We start from the raw sequence: 22368 nt of genomic DNA, 5'->3' as shown, positions 1-22368 counted from the left end.
TTAGCGCCCCCTTCTTCTTCGATCTCGTAGTACGGGTACGTTAGCCAGCTAAGCCTACAGAATGTTAGCTTACATTTATGTGTCGGATCTCAGCCCAAACTTTGCATCAAACTTGATATTACAACACGATCATTTCAGGGAGGGTTGTGCAGTGCAGTACACTGTAAAAAATAAAAAGTTGAGAAAACTCAAAATTGCAAGGCAACTTACTGCAATACATTTTTGTGTTTTGAGCCCAACAAAATGTCATTTTTCTTCTTTAGACAAACTTGAAAGTTAGAGTTACACCAACTAAGATTTTATATTTTACAAAACTTAAAAAAGTAAGTCAGGGTTGTTAACTTAATATTTCAAATTAAGGTTAATAAAAAAACATTTCAAAGAATGCAAAACTAGTTTAAAACTTCCATTTTACATTTCTGAATGCCAGACAGCAATAGAACAAGCATCATGTAGCTAGTTCACCAGCAGAGAATCGCTGTCTAAATGCAGCAAACCAAAGTGCAGAACAAGTTCGACATTATGGTCAAACTTGTTCCGCACGATACGGGAGCCCAGGTTAAACGGTGACGCAACTCTCGTGCCCCATACACCGCACGATCCCGAGAGCTGCCTTTATTTAACACAGACCCACAACACACAGCGCACCGCACACCCAACCAACGGACATGCAAGTCTCGGTAACGGTGGCGGCAACACTACACACAATAAACAACACACAAACAATTATGACCCCAAACCCGTTAACCCCACTTAATGCCCCGTTTACACCATCCCGCTAATGGCCGCTAATGGCCGATGGACCACCGATGGGGAAGTCGGGGTGATTCGGGTGACATCGGGCTAAAAATGTATGATCGGGTCAATTTATCGGGGTAGCATTTACACATACCCGATGTTATAACGATAACATAACGATGTATGCCAGGGAAGACACCCGAAGTGCGTTTGGCGTCATTTGACGTCATTTCGAATGACGCCAAACACGTCAAATGACGCGTTTGGCGTCATTTGGCGTCATTTCGGGAGAAGGCAAAGGGGAGACTGGTTTAGACTGATATTTATTTATATATTTATTTATATTACAACAGCGATTTTATAATAATAGAACGCCGGTTCTAAATGGGCGAAGTACCCTGTAATTATAAAAGTAGGACATCCATCCATCACCCCCTATTTATACCCAAGTGGCAGATTGAGGGTCTTCCTTAACACAATCTGGTCACTCAATCGTTATTTGTCTAGGGTTCTCGAGGGTCTTTCGTGTGTTGAGGTTGCCGATATAAAGACGATAAAACACGATAAAGCGCGGAAGATTAACGAATATAGCCGATGTGCCCAGGAAAATTCCCGAACGATTTGCGATGTCTTACGTTATACTCCCGTTCTATTCCCGATTATAGCCGATTAGCCCATAGCAACACCTGTTAACCGATTCTACCCCGATAGACCCAAAATTAACAAACATGTTCGTTCTTTGCCGATGTTGCCCGTTGTTGCCCGATCATTGAGCATTTCTTCCCGTTTCTTCCCGGGAAGAGTAACGATGTTTCCCGATGCAACCACGCTATTTGCCGATGTTATAACGATAGCTGCTTATTTAGCCATCGGGCACCATCGGGGCCCACTATCGGGTAGGTGTAAACAGGGCATAACCTAACAGAAACAAATTGACAAAAGGCAATAAGAGAGAGAGGCATCACGAATACCCAGACTCCCGGGGGGTAGGGTAGGAAAGTGTCGAAATGCGCATGTGCACCGTAGTTGGCCCAGCCTCAGACAGAGTCTGACTTAAACCCGTGTGTCTTGCTAACAAAGATACTACAGTGAGCCCAACTCTTGACCCAAAAGAGTTTCTTCAAGGAAAGGTTCAAGTCCGGGATAGCTTTTAACTGACTTTATTGTTAAAGTAGGCATGTTTCGGTATGGTAACTGGCTATGGAACGAAAGTCTAGGAATCGTGTCGAACACGTGTGAGAGAGATAATAACTCTGGCTACTTTCAGCCACGGGCAGAGGCCCGTGACTGTCCGCGGGTGTCGCTGAAAATCTCTGGCCCCTTCACCTAGTGTGCACAGGTAAGAGACCATCAAGTGGGCGTGGCCTAGTGGGCGTGGTGGCTTCGGCTTCTTCAGGTGATGCCTTCTGTAGGGGAGCAGCCTTCAATAAGGTATTGCTCCCCTTGTGGCCATGTATTGGTATTTACGGCTTATATGTTTGGTCCTGCTTCATTGGGTCGATGTGTGGGTAGCTTAGATTCTTAAAATACGTAACAATCCCTCCTTGGTCATCTCAGATGACCATACAATAATATTTTAAATCATAAACACCATTTACCACACCAAAAACATAGTCAAAGTAGGATCAATCATCAACACCATCAACCGTGTGGGAACAACTCTCGAATAGAGAAAAACCACTACGCGCTCATAATACTGAAACGGTATTCACATTGTGGGTCTCATTGGAAATACAGGTCATTGTTTAACAATACAACAATGAACATAAATCTTGTTATCATACAATCACATGGCCAAACAGCACACAAACAAAACTATCCATAGAAATCCTGAGCTAATACTTTTGGTCATGTGCTACAAGGTCATACAATTTTCATCATGTGCAAAAGTAAAGTAAAAATTGGTGGTCATAATACAATTTTAAAATTTCAAAATGATTGATAGGCTAGCATGGATTTGGAGGGTTCAGGTGATCTTCGTGTATTGGTGCGCTGGTTCATGTGGGTGGTTTTGGGCGATGTTATTATCGTAGTCATTGTTTTTTCTGTCGCCGTTGGGCCTGTAATTCATGAACCCAAGACTCGTCCCTCCTTGTCAAGGGTTCATCTCAGAGAGGTTACTCCTACATCATGGGAGCCTCCAAACAGGTTCTCCGTCGTCGTCGTGTCAGCAACAGGTGGCCTGTAAAACAACCGTCTCAAAGAAGATCAACAGTACCATTATCAATGCAGCGATTCAGAAATAACGGGTTGCACTCGCAACCAAACAATACTATATAATAACAAACACAACTCGTCTTGGTGGTTCAATAATTAATTATTCAAGTAAATCCAGGATATTGATTATCTCAGATACAGGCGCTTCTACTAGAATAGTATAGGTGTTGACTATTCTAGATATTACAGCTGGATAGGGTCGGGCCCCTCAGGTAATGTATCGTTCACTTTCATCGGATCATATCTGATCCCCATGTAAGCCTGAATGGCACTTGGCGCTTCTGTAGCGCCCACTGCTGTGGTGATCAGCAGATGCAGTAGCCCTCGTGCGCAGGGAATACAACGGCAGCCGGTGACAATAAACACGGTCTCTGCATTTATTCCCGCGACGGGCACTTACTGCATCATGCCTTTCCACTTCCCAATCATATTCTCCATCCATCCTGTGAAAGGGTCATTAATGCCGGAGTTCTCTGCCAATTCTAACCTGAGGGATTGTAATCATACCAGCGCCCTGGCCACCAACCCATCCGGAGCGATTCAAATCCTGCTGTTATTTGATCTCCTCATGTGACTGTTGGTCCTTGCTCGGCGGTGGTAGTTTGTAGGCTCCAGGTGTGTCTGCATCTGGTTCTGGAACTTTTGTTTCTATTGCAGAAATACAAACTCATGTACAGCAGTTAGTTGTTCAAAAACATATTTCCATGAATTCTAATTTTAATTGTTTTACAGTATCTACTTTGATTTAATTTCACACTACATCCCTCCTTGCGCATGCTTCAGCCATGCGCATTGAATGACAACCAAAGCTAACAACACCGTAGTGCAACCAAGTTGCTATAACCAAAAAGATGTAAAAGGGAAGTAACAATGTTAAAATGTGCATGTTCAATATCACTTCTGTGTTAACCGTATCTCATAATAACAGTTACCTTCATTATACTACCTGATTGTCCTACACTAACTATGTATATTGGATGACCTAATCTTCATTTATTCTACCTATTGCTCGCATTTGATGTTGTCCACACTTTGATTCACTCCTATGTACATCGCATACCACATCAAACGTGAATACGCCTTATTCTCTGCACAACATCCTATTGCGCCACTTTCTGCATACCACATCAAACGTGAATATGTCTTAGCAAAGTGAAGTAAAGTAAAACCCAGTTTTATCTTTACTTATTTTATAGCTACACATGTCCCGGACACGTTCATTACTATTTCCAAAACAGTTTTTTTAGCTACGCAGGTCCCAGACCTAACTATACCATTACATGAACAGTATTTATTATTATAATTATCTAGTTTTTTGTTGGTCAACATCAAATCGATCCATTAATTCAACCTTCTGACTTACTGACCTACCCGATTTCTCCCTGTGTGAGCCCGCGAATGACAACTCTCCCGGGGCCAACCCATGAGCTCCACCGTTACCACTTCAGAACACTGCAGGAACGATTAGTCGATTAACGCGTGGCTCGGAGGCTCCCAAGGAGTGCCACAATCCTACGTCTTGACACCTGGTGAACCTTCAGCTAGGTCAATCAAAACCGTCTAAACTAGGTAGAATAAAGAGTCATCCAAACTTACAACAATTATGCACATCTGGGTATTAAATATATGGTGATATTCTATAAACAAAACAAAAACTGAACCTAAAAGAAAAATTCAGGAGTTTTCGGTTTAAACAAATGTTATTGTAATTGAACTACAGCAGTTTAGCTAACTCCCGCCTTGTGCACCGGTTAAAACCATGAATGCCGGGCATCCATCACTGCTTGGGTTGCAAAGGCCTGAAGAGGAAGAACAAATTTAGTACAAATGTGAACATTTACAGATCGTTTAAACTATTAATGTTGGTGAATCAAAAAACATTGATTACAACCTACACAAATATTTGCGTGTTTTGCCGATATCAACTAGGGAGTGGCTCTCTGTATTTCAGCACCCAGACACACAGACCCTCAAATATACAAACACTTAACTAAATTTACATCTTGGTTCCAACACATGGCTAGGTGTGAGGGTGTGAGGGGGCAGGGGGAAGAAAGAACAATAAGACAAGAACTTCAACCCAACCAACAACAGCGAGGCCACTTGCCTCTCTATTGTTAGTTAAATCGAAGCCCCCGTCTCACCGTTCCCGATCTTCTTTAAGCAATATGAATAAGGAAGGGTAGGGGAAGAGAATGTTTGCAGGGACAAAGGGTGGGGAGGGGGGATCTGACGACTGGACCTGAGAGGACAGGGTTGGGGGGGGGTTTCACGATAGGATCTTTTAGAGAGAAACAAAAGGATGGGGAAAGGTGGGGGGACCTGTGAGGACAAAAGGTTGGGAGGGGTTTCACGATAGGATCTTCTAGAGAGAAGGGGGGGGGGGGGGGGGGGAGAGGGAGAGAGAGAGAAGGGGGGGGTGGAGAGGGAGAGAGAAGGGGGAGGGGGGGGGAAGAAGAGAGAGAGAGAGAGAGGGGGGGAGGAGAGAGAGAGAGAGAGAGAGGGGGGGGGGGAGGAGAGAGGGAGAGAGAGAGAGAGGGGGGGGGGGGGAAGAAGAGGGAGAGAGAGAGAGAGAGAGCGAGAGATCTGCTATTGTCCAGGTCAGAGATCATGCATTCTTAACAAAAGATTTACCATTGCAGTCCCTACCTATTTGCAGAAGAGAGAGAGAGAGAGAGAGAGAGAGAGAGAGAGCGAGAGAGAGGAAGAGGGAGAGAGGAAGAGGGAGCGAGGGATGGAGAGAGCGAGAGAGAGAGAGAGAGAATGTAACACTGTAGTTGGGCTCCCCGCTGCTCTTGGTCTCTGCAAGACCCAAGATGGCGGACGTCTGGACAAAGGAAACCCACATCACGAAGACGCGCCGTCTCTTTAACACCACGTGGTTACACTCTACGGCTGCGTTGTATACTAATCAAAATTGCACATTAGATTTTAAATGAACCGGGAGGAATCAATCCAATTTGAACTCCTTGGCAAACGACGGCCAAGCCTCCGTTTTAATATGCAACTAAGCTAGATTAACGTTAAAAACCTGACCTTTCCTCCCCCCACCGTAAAGAGTTTGGAAGTTTGTGGCCGGTAATAAATAAACCTTATGGTGGTACCGGCTGAACTTCGGTACTTCACCATCTACCTTATGGTGGACCGGCTTAACTTCGGCACTTCACCATCTACCTTATGATGGTCTCGGCTTAACTTCGAGACATTCACCATTTACCTTATGATGGTCTCGGCTTACCTTCGAGACATTCACCATTTACCTTATGATGGTCTCGGCTTAACTTCGAGACATTCACCATTTACCTTATGGTGGCCCGGCTTAACTTCGGCGCTTTCACCATATAACACAAAAACCACAGGTAATACGTCTCCCACGTGGTACAAACATTAGTTTTGGACGGGAGTGGATACAGTCTATCTACAAACCCATAAAAACACGGACATACACCATTCAACAATTAAACCGCAGGTAATACGTCTCCCACGCGGTACAAACATTAGATCTAGACGGGATTGGATACAGTCTATCGACAAACCCATAAAAACACACTCCTAGCCCTTTGTTCCTTTAATATAATTATTTAATTTAATCTGTTAGCGCATATGAGGCCGTTCAAGTAACCGGCTGTATGAATTACGTCCCAGGCCGAGACCACGAGACCCCGCAGCCAGACGGAGGCAGTACAAGCTATTTGCCTAAATGTTACTATTCTAACTATTACAGATTTTGGTCATTGACAACAGGCTCTGTTTACCTTTCAATGGCGCCTGCATCCAGCTTGTATTGCGGTCCAACCAGTGCTTAATTTGTCAAGTGGGAGCCCCCGGAGCGCTGAGGACGAGTAGAAAAAAAGTGGCGGGGCGGGGGGGGCGGGGGCTCTGGTGGGCGCTTTCGAACAACCCACACTTATTTAGTCAACATCGCAAGAAATTAGCCTACTAAAGCCTCGTGAATGGGGATGTACCCAGAAAAAATAGTAAACATATGTTAGGTTGGAGAGACACACAGCCACACGTTATAAAGTTTACCGTTGTTTACTAACAGTTGAGGAATAATGTCATGCACTCGCAGGTGCGTCATTGAGTCATTGTATTCTCAACACAACAAAATACACCAAGTCCTTGAAAATGGATCTCCGTCGCATCAAAAGATGAAAACAAATAGATAGGCTACCTCATAGATTATAGTAGGCCTAGTTAGAACAACAATCTGGCATGACAACTTGGCCACGTTAACAAATAGATACATATTATTAACCAGAACAATACCAGAATACCACAAAAACCATAATAATAATAAAGTTCATTTTGGCCTTCTTGCCCCTCTTCTCCGCAGCCACTTTCGCTAACTCCTCGCAGATTTATCACACATCACTCAACCGACTCGCGTCACTCCAAGTCCAACCTCTCTTGCTGCACATCTGAACAAAACACACACATGCACACAGTATTAGCCCCACACACACACACACACACACACACACACACACACACACACACACACACACACACACACACACACACACACACACACACACACACACACACACACACACACACACACACACACACACACTCCAGATCCAGCTGGCGGAGCGCACGTCAGAGCTTCCGGAGCGCGCTCCCCCTTGCTCCCCCTCAAATTAAGCACTGGGTCCAACGGCCGCGTGGTTCGAGTCTCGGTAGAACCTTTCCAAGAACGTCAGGGGTCACCAAATTGCTGAGTTTCTTCAAGGAAAGGTTCGGGATAGCTTTTAACTGACTTTATTGTTAAAGTAGGCATGTTTCGGTATGGTAACTGGCTATGGAACGAAAGTCTAGGAATCGTGTCGAACACGTGTGAGAGAGATAATAACTCTGGCTACTTTCAGCCACGGGCAGAGGCCCGTGACTGTCCGCGGGTGTCGCTGAAAATCTCTGGCCCCTTCACCTAGTGTGCACAGGTAAGAGACCATCAAGTGGCCGTGGCCTAGTGGGCGTGGTGGCTTCGGCTTCTTCAGGTGATGCCTTCTGTGGGGGAGCAGCCTTCAATAAGGTCTTGCTCCCCTTGTGGCCATGTATTGGTATTTACGGCTTATATGTTTGGTCCTGCTTCATTGGGTCTATGTGTGGGTAGCTTAGATTCTTAAAATACGTAACAAAACTCAACATTGTTGGTTGGACTAAATTGCATTGCACAGTTGACATGAATACTTAATGTTTTATACTAATTTTACTCAGAAATCATAATGAGACCAACAATTTGAAGTTTTCGTTTTTACAGTGTATGCCTACGTGTTTATTATCTTCTGGGTTACTTAGTATCGGTAGGATATTAGGTATAAGTGAGATGTTTGATATACAGTTGTTTAAGAATATGCCCAAATTAAATAATGAGTAGATTAAATTAACACTTGGTACATTATGCAGTTCAAATCCAGTTACCAGACACTATGAAGGCTCAAACAGTAGGCCACTGAATGTTTTCAATAAAGACAAAATACAGTAATTGCTCTGTAACAATTAACCTTACAACATACATCGTAGGAACAAATGTATGTTATACATCGTATAGCATTTGTCACAAAAAAGAAAGGAGTAATAAAATACCAGCATTTCTGGGCAGATACATTTACTATAGTAGTATGTACATTTACAAATGAAAGGGATTGCAAAACAAGACGTCCCAATAAAACAAAAAAGGAGTAATAAAAGAACATTATGCTAGGCAGACGTGCCTCAGTACCAGGCGTGCGCTTGGCCAATTCCTCTTTTTTGAGAAGCCTTTGAGCCACTGCCACAGCCTGCATTGTTGTAAATCTTTCTAACTGTTATGTATACGAGATTGTCTTTATTAAGCTTAAGGTCCCCTGCCAAACTGTCATTTATATATATGGAAGGGTGGAAAGGCTTGACTAGTTCTCGGAATGTGTTTGAAACCCTGTTGAACACGCCAAGCATCGCCATGTCCATTCTCACCGTGGCCTCCACAGGGTTCAGTGGAGGGTTGAGGTGAAAAACGAGTGCGATGGGCCTTCTGCTGGCTGGGAATGAGGTTGGCCTTCTGCGGGCTGTGAGTGAGGTTGGCCTTCTGCTGGCTGGGAGTGAGGTTGGCCTCGTGCTGGCTGGGAGTGAGGTTGGCCTTCTGCTGGCTGGGAGTGTGGTTGGCCTTCTGCCGGCTGGGAGTGTGGTTGACCTTCTGCTGGCTGGGAGTGAGGTTGGCCTTCTGCTGGCTGGGAGTGAGGTTGGCCTTCAGATGGCTTAGGGTGGCAGGTAATGAGGTGTTTAAGCAGTTGTATTTTCCTGGAAAAGAGTAGACTACACGCACAGCAGTGGTAAAGTCATTTCTGCATCCCCAATTGCAGGTATACATCACATACTCTGAAAGGAAGTTAAAAAACACAGCAGGCTTTAATAACTAAAGTCAACACAAAGGTTATTAATCTTCACCAATGAATCAGCAAGCAGTAAACATACCTCCATGCTGTACCACTGTTTTTAGGTGAGACTGCAAATGTGTCTCCACTTTTGAGTAATCACCCTTATAAAGCGGGCAAAAGGGGCAGTGGAGAAGTTGGCATCCTTGCTCTGAACATTTTGTGGCCGCTGGGCAAAATTGACAAGTGTAGCTATGGAGAGACATATGGAGAACATTAACCAAGCTCAATTTTCCTCACCCTCCTAGCCCTAGCTCCTACCTACTGCGTCACCATAATGAAGCACCGTGGCTCCTATGTCAGGTCTCTTACATGCAGTGCGTATACATCCAGAGTCATACTCGGGTAAATCATAAGACCTCAACAGGACTGGAAAAATGCATGTAAACACCTTTAACCGATCTACTTCGCATAAAAACCGGCACCTAAACAGACAGGCGAAATCGGATAACAAGACCTAGATAACTTGTTCATAGTCGGCTTTCTACCTGCATATACCAGCATCATATCGCATATCGGAGTAGCCTACACACATGAGCCGGAAGAAGTAGAAGGAGACTGTAGTCGTGTTGTTGTCGCCATAGACTGTAAATAATTCTTATTTCTTCATAAATATAAATATTTATAATTTCTTTATATGTTTTATGGTTGTCGCCGTCGGAAAACGAGAAACGGCGATTTATTTAAAAAGGTGGCGCAGAAGATGGAGGAAGCCGGTGTCGTGCCAATGTAGTTACCCCCTATAAGAAGTGCATCATCATCAACACGCATTCAGTACACACTACGCTTCGAATTAAAGTACATGTTTTCCTAAACGTTGGTCATCAACGAGGTAATAAAGTAGTAACTTCGGGCACATCTGTCATCTGTTTTTCAGAGTGTTAACGATCTTTATTCATTCATTGCGCCGCGACGGAACTGACGGGGATATTCTCTGATATGCCGTGCAAAACGTACTAGTACGTTTACATGCACAGTTTAATCCGATGCGTGTGTCACCACAACGAAGCAGCGTGGCCGCGATTTCACGCCTCTTACCATGCCAGCTGACACGTTAACATCTCCATCTACAAACCGTCTAAAACGTTGCTGATTTCTGGCTAGTATATGCTACGTTTATGGACGAGATAGCATAGCATTTGCTGCTATACCGAACCATGCTTGTCACGAGTATTTATATCGGATTCGAATTCGGATACAACGATACCACAGCTAAATCAGTGATTTAAATGAGAAAACTTCAAATAAACAATATCATTCTTACTGACTAATCTCTCATCATAACCCTTTCGTTTTTCTGGAAACATACTACGAAGAAAAACCGCCAATAAAGGAAGGGTAGAATACCCAGTATGCCTTGCGAAACTCACCTCTTCGTGAGTGGTCGATGAAACGCTACAGGAACACCTGATGGGCGTTTTTGTGTCATGACGGGAATGCCTGATGGGCGCTTTTGTGTCATTACGGAAACGCCCAAGCCTGCAGCTGGACCCTTCTCAAAAAAATTTGCAGAATATGTGGGTGGCCCGTAAATAATTAATAGAACTCTGGGGGGGTATTTCAATACAGCACTAAGGTATTCGAATGATGGAAAATCACAAAATAACATGTTTCCCCTGAAATACAATTTTAAATACAGCAGCAACCCCTCCCTCTCTTTCCAGATCTACATGCATCATAAAAGTTATAGTTGGGAGGAGCTGTCTCTATCAGAACGGTTGCACTGTTATTTTGCTCCAGCCATGTTTCAGTTAAAAACATAAAATCCAGTTTCGAAGTGGTAATAAAATCATTAACTAAAAATGATTTGTTATTAAGAGACCTCACATTAAGTAGAGCCATCCTGATGGTGTTGTTGATAGGCTTTAAGGTTGTTTTTGTTTTGGAGGCAATAGATATCAGATTTGTGAGGTTAGCAGTGTGTCCAAGTTTCCCTTTGTTTACTCTCTTAGGGCGTGTTCACACAGGCAGTTTTTTTATATTAAAAAACACCTGACCCGGGCGTTTTTTTACCAACTAAAAAACTGACAGGGTGGTTTTGTCTAGTTCATTCTAGAGCAGAATGTTCTAGAGCACACATTGCAAATCGGTTACCGTATCAAACTTTTTCAGCATACGTAGGCAAGGCAAGGCAACTTTATTTAGATAGCACTTTTCATACACAAGGCAGACTCAAAGTGCTTTACATATAAACATTGTCATACAATAAAATAAAATAATAGATAAAACATATGGAAAGAAATGGGTAAAATAGAAAGTTAAAAAGGCATTTTAGTATTAAAATAGAATATAAAGGCAAATTTATATATATGCAATGTATTTAAGATTTAGCAGAAAGCTAAAGCAAACATAAAAGTCTTCAGTCTTGTTTTAAAGGTGCTCAGAGTAGGCCTATTTTATATGTATAGCGTCCCTCGCTGGACAGGATGTAGACTGCTAGCATTACCTACCTGACTGTCAGGCCTGCAAATGAAATAGAAACTGCTATCTAACTGCTAACGGCTACAATCAAGATCAACAGGTGTATGCATGCTTGCTCAATTGTTTCACACTAAACTAAATATCACTCTTTGGGCAGGTATCTGGCAACTGGCGATTCATTCCGATCCATCGCTTTCGCCTTCAGCATGGGTGCCAGCACTGTGGCAGGCATAGTTCATCAGGTCTGCACAGCTATTTGGGATTGCCTCCTGCCAGATTACATGCCTAATCCAGACAAAGCAGCGTGAAGAAAGATAGCCACTGGATTCCAACAGTTGGATTACCCTAACTGCCTAGGGGCAATGGATGGGAAACACGTAGTAATTGAGGCTCCTCCCTCCAGTGGCTCTGTTTATTACAATTACAAAGGCACTTTTTCCATCGTCCTTCTGGCTGTAGTCGACGCCAGGTACTGTTTCAGGCTTGTTGACATCGGGGCCTATGGAAGAAACAGTGATGGGGGAACCCTCTCCTCCTCCGCTTTTGGTACTGCCCTACGGCAAAACACATTGGGTATCCCGGATGACTCCATCTTCCCAGGGGCAGAACATCTTGGCCCGATGCCTCATGTGTTTCTGGCAGACGAAGCCTTCCCCTTGCGCCCTAACATCATGCGCCCATACCCTGGCTACAACACTGGAGAAAAAAAAGTGTTTAACACCCGTCTCTCTCACGTGCGCAGAATGGTCAAGTGTGCGTTTGGCATACTGGCATCCCAATGGAGAGTTTACCGTCGGGTACTGTGTGTCTCTCCAGAAGTGGCAGAGAACGTGGTAAAGGCCAACTGCATGCTGCATAACTTTCTGAGGTGGGATGCCAGCACTACAATACCTGCTAGGTCATCTACTGGAACATCCTGAGCTGAGCCATCACAAGGTCTCCAGAACGCACCTCGCCAACAATGCTGGCAGAGATGTTGTGGCAGTGAGGGAGAAGTTTGCTCAGTACTTCATGTCTGAGGCTGGACGAGTTCCCTGGCAGGATAACATCTAGGCCTTACAAGAACCAACAAAACCAATAGCTCTTTTAAGAGCTACCCAAAGCTTCTGCTTAAAAGCTATTCAATTTCATCACCAGCAAACACCAGATGATGTGTTTAAATAAAAGTTGTATACATAATAGAAATTGTGTGGCTCCTATGTATATGAAAGTGGGTATTGTAGTGATAAAACAATATAAAATGTTAAATCTCCTTCAGAATATCTAATGTAAAGAAAGAGGTACAAGGCAGATGTCGGTGTTTAAATGTAATAGTTTAATTTAATAATTTCATTAATTCTTCTCCAAATTCAATATCAAAAAACAGTGACTGCATTCGACACTTTAGCAATGCCTGTTTGCGAGGCTCCAACCTTGCCAGTGTGGGTGCAAAGCTGAGAAGGAAACGCTCATGCTCATTCTCCTCTTTAGCAATGGCACTGAGGACCTGTTGCTGGTATGGGGTTATGGTTGCAGTGGCCTGCCTCTTCCTCCCTCTTTGAACTCTCATGGGCCCCAATTCTGGCCTAGATGAACTGCCATTTGAAGAACCAGGCCCAGGACATGGTTGACTAATCATTGTGTCATCCAATGTAGTCTGTCAGGCAAAGGAAACACGGGACAAAACACAACATTACACATAGCATAAAAAAATAGGTCCCGTTTACTGGACTAGCGGTTAAGTTAAATTCCCTTGAGGCCCACGAGGACACTCCGTCACATCATCTGATGTGTCGACCGTGGTTGTTCCCTCGAGGCAACGGCCCAACACGGTGAAGCCGTCCCCCGTTCTCCTGCGGGTAGAGACAGTGTACCTGCCCAGTCGGTTCTAACACTGTCCCTGCGGGTAGCGCTCCCGCCGTCTCATCCATCCTTAAACGTCCACAAAGGACCGGAGTCCTCCTGAATGCTTACATTTCAACACCGTTGGTTGTTCTTGTTTGTCTAGAGGTCGGTTGGGCAACCATACCCCTCTTACTCTGTTTTAATTTCATAGGTAGGCTAGAGGTCGGTTGGAATAACCTTCCCCCTCACTTGTTTGTTGAACGCCTGAAAGACGTCAACGGACTTCAAAATCGTGGTCCTCGAACAGGTCTTTGCAAATTGGGCAATGCCCGTTTTGCTCATGCCCAAGGAGTCCAAGATGCGGCAGTTGCTCATCAGCCACTTGCCCCTCACACCCATGACAAAGCCGTGGGCGGAGAGACTCGTGACCAACGGAAACTCCAGGGCCAGCGCGGGGAGAAAAGGAGAGTATTTGCTCTCCTTCTCGATCCTCGCCTGAACCAACCAATCCAACTTTCCATCGAATCGCACCGTTACGTCGACTACCATCAGTACATTTCCACGAACAAAGATCAAATCAGGCACTCCCCACCTCCCTTTAAGGGAGGAGATCCTTCTCTCTTGCACAACCAGCCACTGCTTCCTCCTCCCGACCGCAGCGAGGAGGTTACAGATGCGGTTGTGCCGTGCCATCCTGTTCAGTTTCGTTTCCATGCACCCGCCCAAGATGTGTGAACCCGTCTCCGGCACCGCACCACAGGCTCTGCAGGGCGGAGCGAAAACGAGCCCAGCACCTCTGTGACGGAACTCTAGTGTAGGGAGCACATTCGCCCTCATCTGTAGGCGCGAATAAAGTGTGACTCCTTCCACCAGGCCCGTCCATGCCCCACAAGCCAGCTGTTGCTGAACTTGTCTCTTTTAAAGAGTCCAATTCCGAAGCCTTGTGGACCCATCTTGGTCCACCTGTCAAACTCCGCATCCCTCCAGCCGTCAGGAGCCGGGAACGATTCACACTCCGGGTCGAGAAGGTCCACCAGGGCCTGCGGTAGGGGAACTTTACTACCGCCACCGTTTAACCACCTTCTACCGAATTCGTTCAGGTCGAACATTCCTCTCGCCATCTCCACGGTAGTCCCGTCGCCAGAGTGTAGCAGTCCGAAGATCCTACGAGCGATCCCCAACGGCACCGATCTACTCATGCACGGGACCCCTAGTCCTCCATCCACATTCTTGGAATAAAGTAGGCCATTAGAGGTGGATGGACTCAAGTGCATCCACTTTTTGATCAGACGCCTGATCACCAAATCCGCTTTTAACAGGACTCTCTGGGTAGCGGAGGAGTGGATCGCACCATAAGAAAGCAATTCGGTCTTCTGAGATGGTCTCAACGGGGCCCCGGCGATCCGTGATCCGAAGGCTTCAAGCTCACCGACCGTGTCGGGCTTACGGAACCCCTTCCAAGGGTTAATGTCCACGCCGAGGTATCGCACGTTCTCCTTCGGACCCACCATGTGAATCTCCGCCCCACCAAGTTTCCAAGGTGGGCAGTTGTTGATCCTTTCGGCGGTTTTCGTTCCACCTTTGATGAAAAACCCGTGGCATTTCGCCGAGTTCACCTTCAACCCCGAGAGGCCACAGAACGCTTCCAGTATGCCAATGTTCTTGTACATCCCGTCCCAAGAATCACTCAGCAACACCAGATCGTCCGCGTACGCCAGGCCAGCCGTGCTGTTCCCGGCGCTTCCATAGCCCTTCCCGAAGTTCTCCAGTTTACTCAGCAACGGATCAATCGCCAGGTTGAATAGGAGAGGCGAGAGTGGGTCCCCCTGCTTGACTCCGATCCTCATGAAGATTTTCGCCGAAGAGCCCTGACCCGTCTGTACCCTCGTGCTGCAACCATCGTAGCAATTCATTATTAGGTCAATGATTGCCTGGTCCACGCACCGATCCGATAGCACTCGCCTAATGTGCTTGTGTGAGACAGAGTCAAAAGCCTTCGCTAGATCGATGAAGACCATCGCCAACGGTTTCCTCTCCCGCTTGCTCATCCTGAGCACTCCCTCAACCAATAACAGGTTTTCGGAACAACCGGGGGTTTTAACAAACCCCTTCTGCCGCACATGGGTTGGGCAGGCCTCGGCCAATCGCTTGTGGAGGATCGAAGAAAACAGTCTGAGGACCATCGACCCGATGGTAATGGGCCGCCAGTTCGCGACGGACTCTCTCTCCGTGGGATCTTTACACTTGGGCATTAAGGTCGTTCGGCTCATCTTGAGAGAGGCAGGTATTGAGCCTCTCATCAAGAACCCGTTGAACATTTTCGCTAGCTTCACTCCCTTCGGGTCCCACATCAACAAACCATTCCTACTCACGCCATCAGGCCCGGCGGCTGATAACATCTTGATACGCTTCCTTGTTCTCAAGACAAGCGCTGGTGTGATGGGGCGAGAGAGAAGCCTATTATTGCACGGTGCGAATGAGCCGAACCGACCGAGACCCAGATAACAGTCTTCAGACTCCCACTTGCCCCTAAAGTACTCCGTAACCGTTCTCACCCGAATGGGACAGACACCGTCGTAGATGCCGTCAAGAACCATACGGGCCACCTTGGAACGGTTCTTCTTAAAGAGCCTTTGGAGCTGGAGATGATTGAGAACCGGCGCGTTGGCTGCCCTGCGATCCGTGAATCGCCTCCCCATACCCCGACGCTACCCCAACTTCGACCCCGTGAGCTTACACGGGAGCTTTACCACATTTGCGAGATCTACCAGAGCGGCGAGGGTTTCGCTCTCGGTAGGAACGCTGGCCCATCCATCGCTACCAGAGCCAGCGTTCTTGGCCAGCGCTATAAGGATTTTCTTCCGCACAACACTCAGCGTGTACAAGGGAACCTGTTGGCTGTCAACCGTCAAATCCTGTAGTTCTTGGTCAATTAGGGTGATGTTGTCAGGTACGACAGGGGCTTGCGCCAGCTTCTCTAGCTGACGCACCTTATATCTGATTTGGCCTTTTGTGCGATCCGGGAGGACCGCACATGCAGAATCGATAAATCCCTCTCTCATTCCCCATTCGTCGATGTGCGCCCGGAGCAAACGAGTCTCCTCGACAGACCACACACCAGATTTCCTCCCTTAGGCCCTTTGTCCTCCAGCCTTGTCCCTTTGCTGGGCCACATATTCGTCTATATGCGCCGACCTCATATGGATAGAGACCCCCCTACCGGACTTAAAGCTCCTGCTACAGAGGGTGCACTTCACCCCCTGAACCGAAGCTGTTGTTGCGTTCATGCACACAGCTGCATGGCACTCAATCTGGTGTCGACGCTTCTTCGAGATACCGCACCTCGAACACAACAGAATTGAGCGCTTTAGACCATGCACCCGGGCCAGGTGCCTGCAACACACAGCGGCGGTGTCCAACTGAGCTACGCAGAGTTCGCACTTCTGCGCCAAGTAAGGGAAGGAGATCTCCACGGAGGTCCTGGAGGAAAGCGGGCCCTTGTTAACACCTCGGGAAAATGAGTACAAGGTAAGGCTCTTCCTGGGGCAGAAGAGCCTTCTACGAATGCTCGGTCCAGAATCATCACCCTGTCCGCCTCCGAAACTATCGCTAGTTCCAGCCTCTGCACCCGTTCTCAAATGGGGCAGGTGTCTGAATCGGGGGTTCAGCCCTTCGCGACCACCAGACAGTGGCGCGCCAGAGACCGACCATCTCGCATCCAGTGTGGGGGCCTGTGGCGTTGCGATCATCGGCGAGTGACGGGAGCCTCTCTCAAGGGACCCGGTTCGACGCTTCACACCCTGTCGTGGCCCAGTCAATCTATTCTGACGTGCGTTAGGACTGGCGCGCGACACGACTGCCGTACGGCGAGCTGGCGAGCGACCAGACCTCCGCGTTTCGTCAGAGAGGTGACTGCTCATGGGAACGGCGACACCGGTCCTCCCCAGGGCAGGGGAAAAATCCAGGTGGCGTCGCTTCATGGATCTCTTTCGCAAAGGGCGTGGGCTCTGAGTCGTGGGTGAACCGGCCAGGCCCGGAGACCTGCCGGGGAGTGCCCACTTCCTAGCCCATCTTTCCTTCATATCTTTTTGCCTCACCAGCCTTCTTTCCTTGCTAGATCGGGGACTCCCTGCGTTTATCACGCCTTGTAAAGGGGGGGGCGTGGCGAGAGACATCCTCGACTTCACAATTCCAAAGCTGGGCCGACGTCTGACGTTATCAAGCCCAAGACAGTAACCTGAACTAGAGCAGAGGGTCTGGCACCCTGGCCCAACGCACGCGCGCTGGGTTCCACTGCTCCTAGTTACGTCTAGACGTTGTTCTTACCCATCGAAATAATAGACAGAAGGGCTCGGAACATCGGCTGAGGTTGTACTTGGGTGGATGACGAGATGACGAGGTTAGCTTAGCATTTGGCGTTGAGTGAACTTGTTGATTCACTTTGATATGTTGTTTTGGCTTAGCGTCGACTCTGTGCCAGTGAGACGCAGCTGGAACTGTCTCTCTCTTGTCCAGCTTCAGGAAGGATACAGTGTAGCTTTGATCATCTTGTTGTGTATTTGTCTGAGTTAGCTCAGCAAACTCACCCATCGGCACTGTATCCTGGAGGAGTCCTTTGCATTTTTCTAATGCTGCTAGTCTCGTTTCAAATAAAGCCACTGTCTGTTGCAGTTTGGTGCAGTCTGTGCATTTCCCAGTCTCCGTGCCTGAGATATCCGAGTACAGAGGAATGTCCAAGGCTTTTTCTGCGGTCTGATCCGGGAGTCATAAAAAGTACCAAAATGTATTGTTGAATCGAGCGATGGAGGACGACGGAAACAAACTGTATATTGTTAGGTATTATGATCATGAAATAAAATAAAGTAGATCTGAACGATGAATTAAGTAGTTTTTTTGGAAATCGTTTACATTGTGTCTGTCCAGCAACGGAGAATTTTCCTCAGACTTTGTTGGACTTATTGAACTGGGTGCTGACTAGGGATGGGCGTGAGGAATCGATTACTCGAGTACTCCTCATTACAAATGAACTCGGTTGGTGGACAGGCAAACTCTAAAAAATATGCCAAGCGAAATCGAGCTACCAGAGTACTACAAGTACTATGCGGCAAAAAATATTCTCCTGAAACACAACGGTGAGTTCGGGAAAAGCAGACCCGCAGCAACCAAGCGTGTCGGCTATTTTCACCGCCGCAAGACGCAGCTGTAATCCCGGCCGTGTAGAGAAGATCACAATGCTGAGTATTTCCATAGTCCATTTGCTGTATGGAAGATTAATCGAGATTTAAAACACTTAGACTAATTTAAGAGAGAGAGTGCAAAAGAAATCGAGGGGTCCGGAGCAAGAATTGACAAAAGACTTTATCGTGCAGAAAAACAACAACGACAACAGCCTGAGTGGGTCTGCAGAGTCACTGCTCGAACATCGATCCCAGCCTTACTTTATACACATACAGGAATTTCTTAGCTACAATGGAGGTTCCCTTAATCCCAATGGGGTTTCCACCCTGCCAATCTTCGTCTCAGCGTGTTATCAACCATGCCCTGGTCTGAAGTCTGCATAGATTATCCTTGTTAGCCAAGATGACCCAAGGCTGAGAGGCGGAGGTCAACATGACTTGACCCCGCAGTTCCCAGGACATTCCTGTGCTCCTACCATCTGCTCTGAACTCAGACTCTGCAAGCATCATGATAAGATCATAACAAAAACATAACAAAAACATAACAGTCGTTTGGGTCATATTCTACACTACATTTGATCATCGTTAAAAAACCTTTAGCATGTTCAGGAATCTCAACCTGGCTAAGGCAAAAAAGATCTATCAAATGTCTAACATGTCTAACTAGAATTCACACATAACACAGTATTTTCAGCATGCATTGAAAATTAGCATTTCAGAATATATGACATAAAAATATGAAACTCAAAAATGATATTTCAAAAAATAAGTAAATAATAGAAATTAAAAACTAAAATTGTCTACAAGCTTGCATGGATTTGGAGAGCTCTGATTTATCGTCATGTACTGGTATACTATATAACGTGGGGGGTTTGGGCACCGTAGTTGCTTCTGTTGCAGCCACCATGCCTGGAACCCATTAGTCCAATGTCCTTTTGTTCACACGGTCTGAAATGGTTGTGGTTCACATAAAGAGGTCACCAGTTAAGAGAATAGGACCTCCTTCTGATGTCCGATTCTCACATTCCGGTCTCCTTTCTAGTGTCACTCCAATCTATCTCCCCATAGAGTATCCTCTCCCACTCCCCCGACTCCTCTATGCCAGACACCATGAGGGCCATCTCTTTAGAAAGCCTGGATGCTATTATGGATCTGACTATGGGAATGCAGCAGCAGAAGATCAGACCCAATTGCTGTTAGTACTATTAGGAGCACTACACCTATCTTTGCGTACATCATTCCCCACATGCCAAACCTTGTTTCAAGCCATCCAAACATTCCCTGATCATGGCCTGCGTTTTCCTTTAACTCTTTTCTTAAACGTTTTAAATTGTTCATCGCAAGTGTAAATGATCCATCTGGGGCAGTATTATTTGGAATGAAGGTACAATAGGGTTTACATGTGGTGGAGAGGGGTTTACATGTGGTTGATAGGGTTTACATGTTTAAATGTGGTCGATAGTGTTTAAATATGGTTGCCAGTGTTTACTTGTGGTCGATAGTGTTTAAATGTGGTCGATAGGGTTTAAATGTGGTCGATAGGGTTTACATGTTTAAATGTGGTCGATAGTGTTTGTCAAGTTGCACGGTTTTGTTTTGGTTTTTGGTGAGTTTTCAGTTTTGTTTGGTTGGTTTTAAGCACTGTGTTTTTCCCCAACTCGAAAAGGATGTGACACTGAAGGAGTTCTGAAGGCACTGGGTTTCACACAAGGACTTTTTTTGGTCTTTCCTCTTTTTTTCTTTTTATTTAGAATATAGAGCACAAGTCCATAGGGTTGCAATGGTTAGCCCTTAGTCCTTAGGTAAAAAACCTAAGATAAACAGACATGAAGATACACAGAGCAGTAGTTAGTTGTCACTTGAATAAATGTGCAAAATCCAATAAACATGGATGAAATGTGCAAATATGCTATAATCCTGTGCAAAGTGAGTATACATTAGATTGAACATGGGCAGCCCCACTATGAAATATGAAGTGCCCGTGCCCAACTGGAGATGCGTGGTTAAAAGAGTTACAGCCATTTCGCTGGAACCACAATTAATAGACTGCAAAGTCTCAGATGCAATGCGCGCAGGCCATTAAGCTTTCGTCCCGTTTTTAACCAACATTAAAAACACTACAATGGTGACAATCAGAACAAACGCCAAGCTCCAAACATGCCGACCGTATACGCCACAAATCAAGTCAAACGAGACATGCGCTTACCGGCAGCCTCTCCAATTTTCAGCGTTACGTTTCCGCACAGCACTTTCCCAAACTGAGAGCCAGCACAGATTAATTTCCGTGTTACTCTCACCAGTGTGTCTCCCCAACCAAACGCCAACCAGATAAATAAGCACCTGTGAGCTGAATGCAGCACAACCAAATCAGTCGAACAGCGGACGCTCATTAGTTGACTCGCGCTTCTCTTCCCATTTACCGCGGCTAACACACCACCTACTTTTTCTATTTTTTTTTATTTCTGTTTTTAATTTTCCTCCCGTGCATTTTTCCTGTGAATTTAATCAAACCGCTGCAGACCTAGTCTGACGCGACACCCACACACACACACACATACACACACCTGCACCTACAGACGCACACACCTGCATTTTCCCTGTGAATCCAAACAAACCGCTGCAGACCTAGTCTGACGCGACAGTGTTGATGAGTAATTTATTTGTCGATAGTGTTTAAATGTGGTCGATAGTGTTTGATTGTGGTCGATAGTTTTTTAAATGTGGTCGATAGTGTTTATATATGGTCGATAGGGTTTACATGTGGTCCATAGTGTTTAAATGTGGTCCATAGTGTTTAAATGTGGGCGATAGTGTTTAAATGTGGTCGATAGGGTTTACGTGTGGTCCATAGTGTTTAAATGTGGGTGATGGTGTTTAAATGTGGGCGATAGTGTTTACATGTGGTCGATAGGGTTTACATGTGGTCCATAGTGTTTAAATATGGTCGATAGTGTTTAAATGTGGTCGATAGTGTTTACATGTGGTCGATATTGTTTAAATGTGATCGATAGTGTTTAAATATGGTCGATAGTGTTTAAATGTTCTTTTCCCTCACTCTCCACCTCATCCCTAACTCTCCACCTCAAGCTGGTGTGTAGTGAGCGTTCTGGCACCGATTGGCTGCCGTGCATCACCCAAGTGGGTGCTACATATTGGTGGTGGTTAGTGAGGTCCCCCCTTCACTTTAGGCGTCTTTGAGTGTTATTAATTATTATTATTCTTCATGTTTAACCTCTGTTTTCCTTTTATTCCTAGTCTGTTTTACATAGTTTTGAATGATGACTATATGCTCTGTAAGGTGACCTTGGGTGTCTTGAAAGGCGCCTCTAAATTAAATGTATTATTATTATTATTGTTAACACATTTCACCTATAAGATCACAAACTCCCCCCCTTTCTGCTAAAAGCCAATCTAAAGCCTGTCTGTTCTGCCAAGCCACAGCGCTTGTGGCTGTCAGCTGTTCGCCCAATGCAGATAATGCATCATCTGTGTAGTTAATGAACCTCTGTTGGTTGTAAAAGATATAATTGATCCATTCCGTATTTTTAGCAATTCCGATTGCTGGCAGTAGTGCC

General features: G+C 45.8%; 1 long non-coding RNA gene across 1 annotated transcript; it reads right to left on the bottom strand.

The window, feature by feature from the left end:
* Positions 1 to 1259: 1259 nt before the first annotated feature.
* On the bottom strand, positions 1260 to 22132 carry LOC132465074 (uncharacterized). Its single transcript, XR_009527449.1, has 2 exons — positions 21868 to 22132; positions 1260 to 1656 (listed from the first exon to the last, which is right to left on the bottom strand). It is a non-coding gene; the product is annotated as an uncharacterized LOC132465074 (long non-coding RNA).
* Positions 22133 to 22368: the final 236 nt, after the last annotated feature.

This window comes from Gadus macrocephalus, chromosome 1 (assembly GCF_031168955.1).
Source record: "Gadus macrocephalus chromosome 1, ASM3116895v1".
NCBI classification, from domain to species: domain Eukaryota; kingdom Metazoa; phylum Chordata; class Actinopteri; order Gadiformes; family Gadidae; genus Gadus; species Gadus macrocephalus.
Note: the sequence above shows the minus strand (reverse complement) of the source record. Positions and strands in the feature narration are given on the sequence as shown.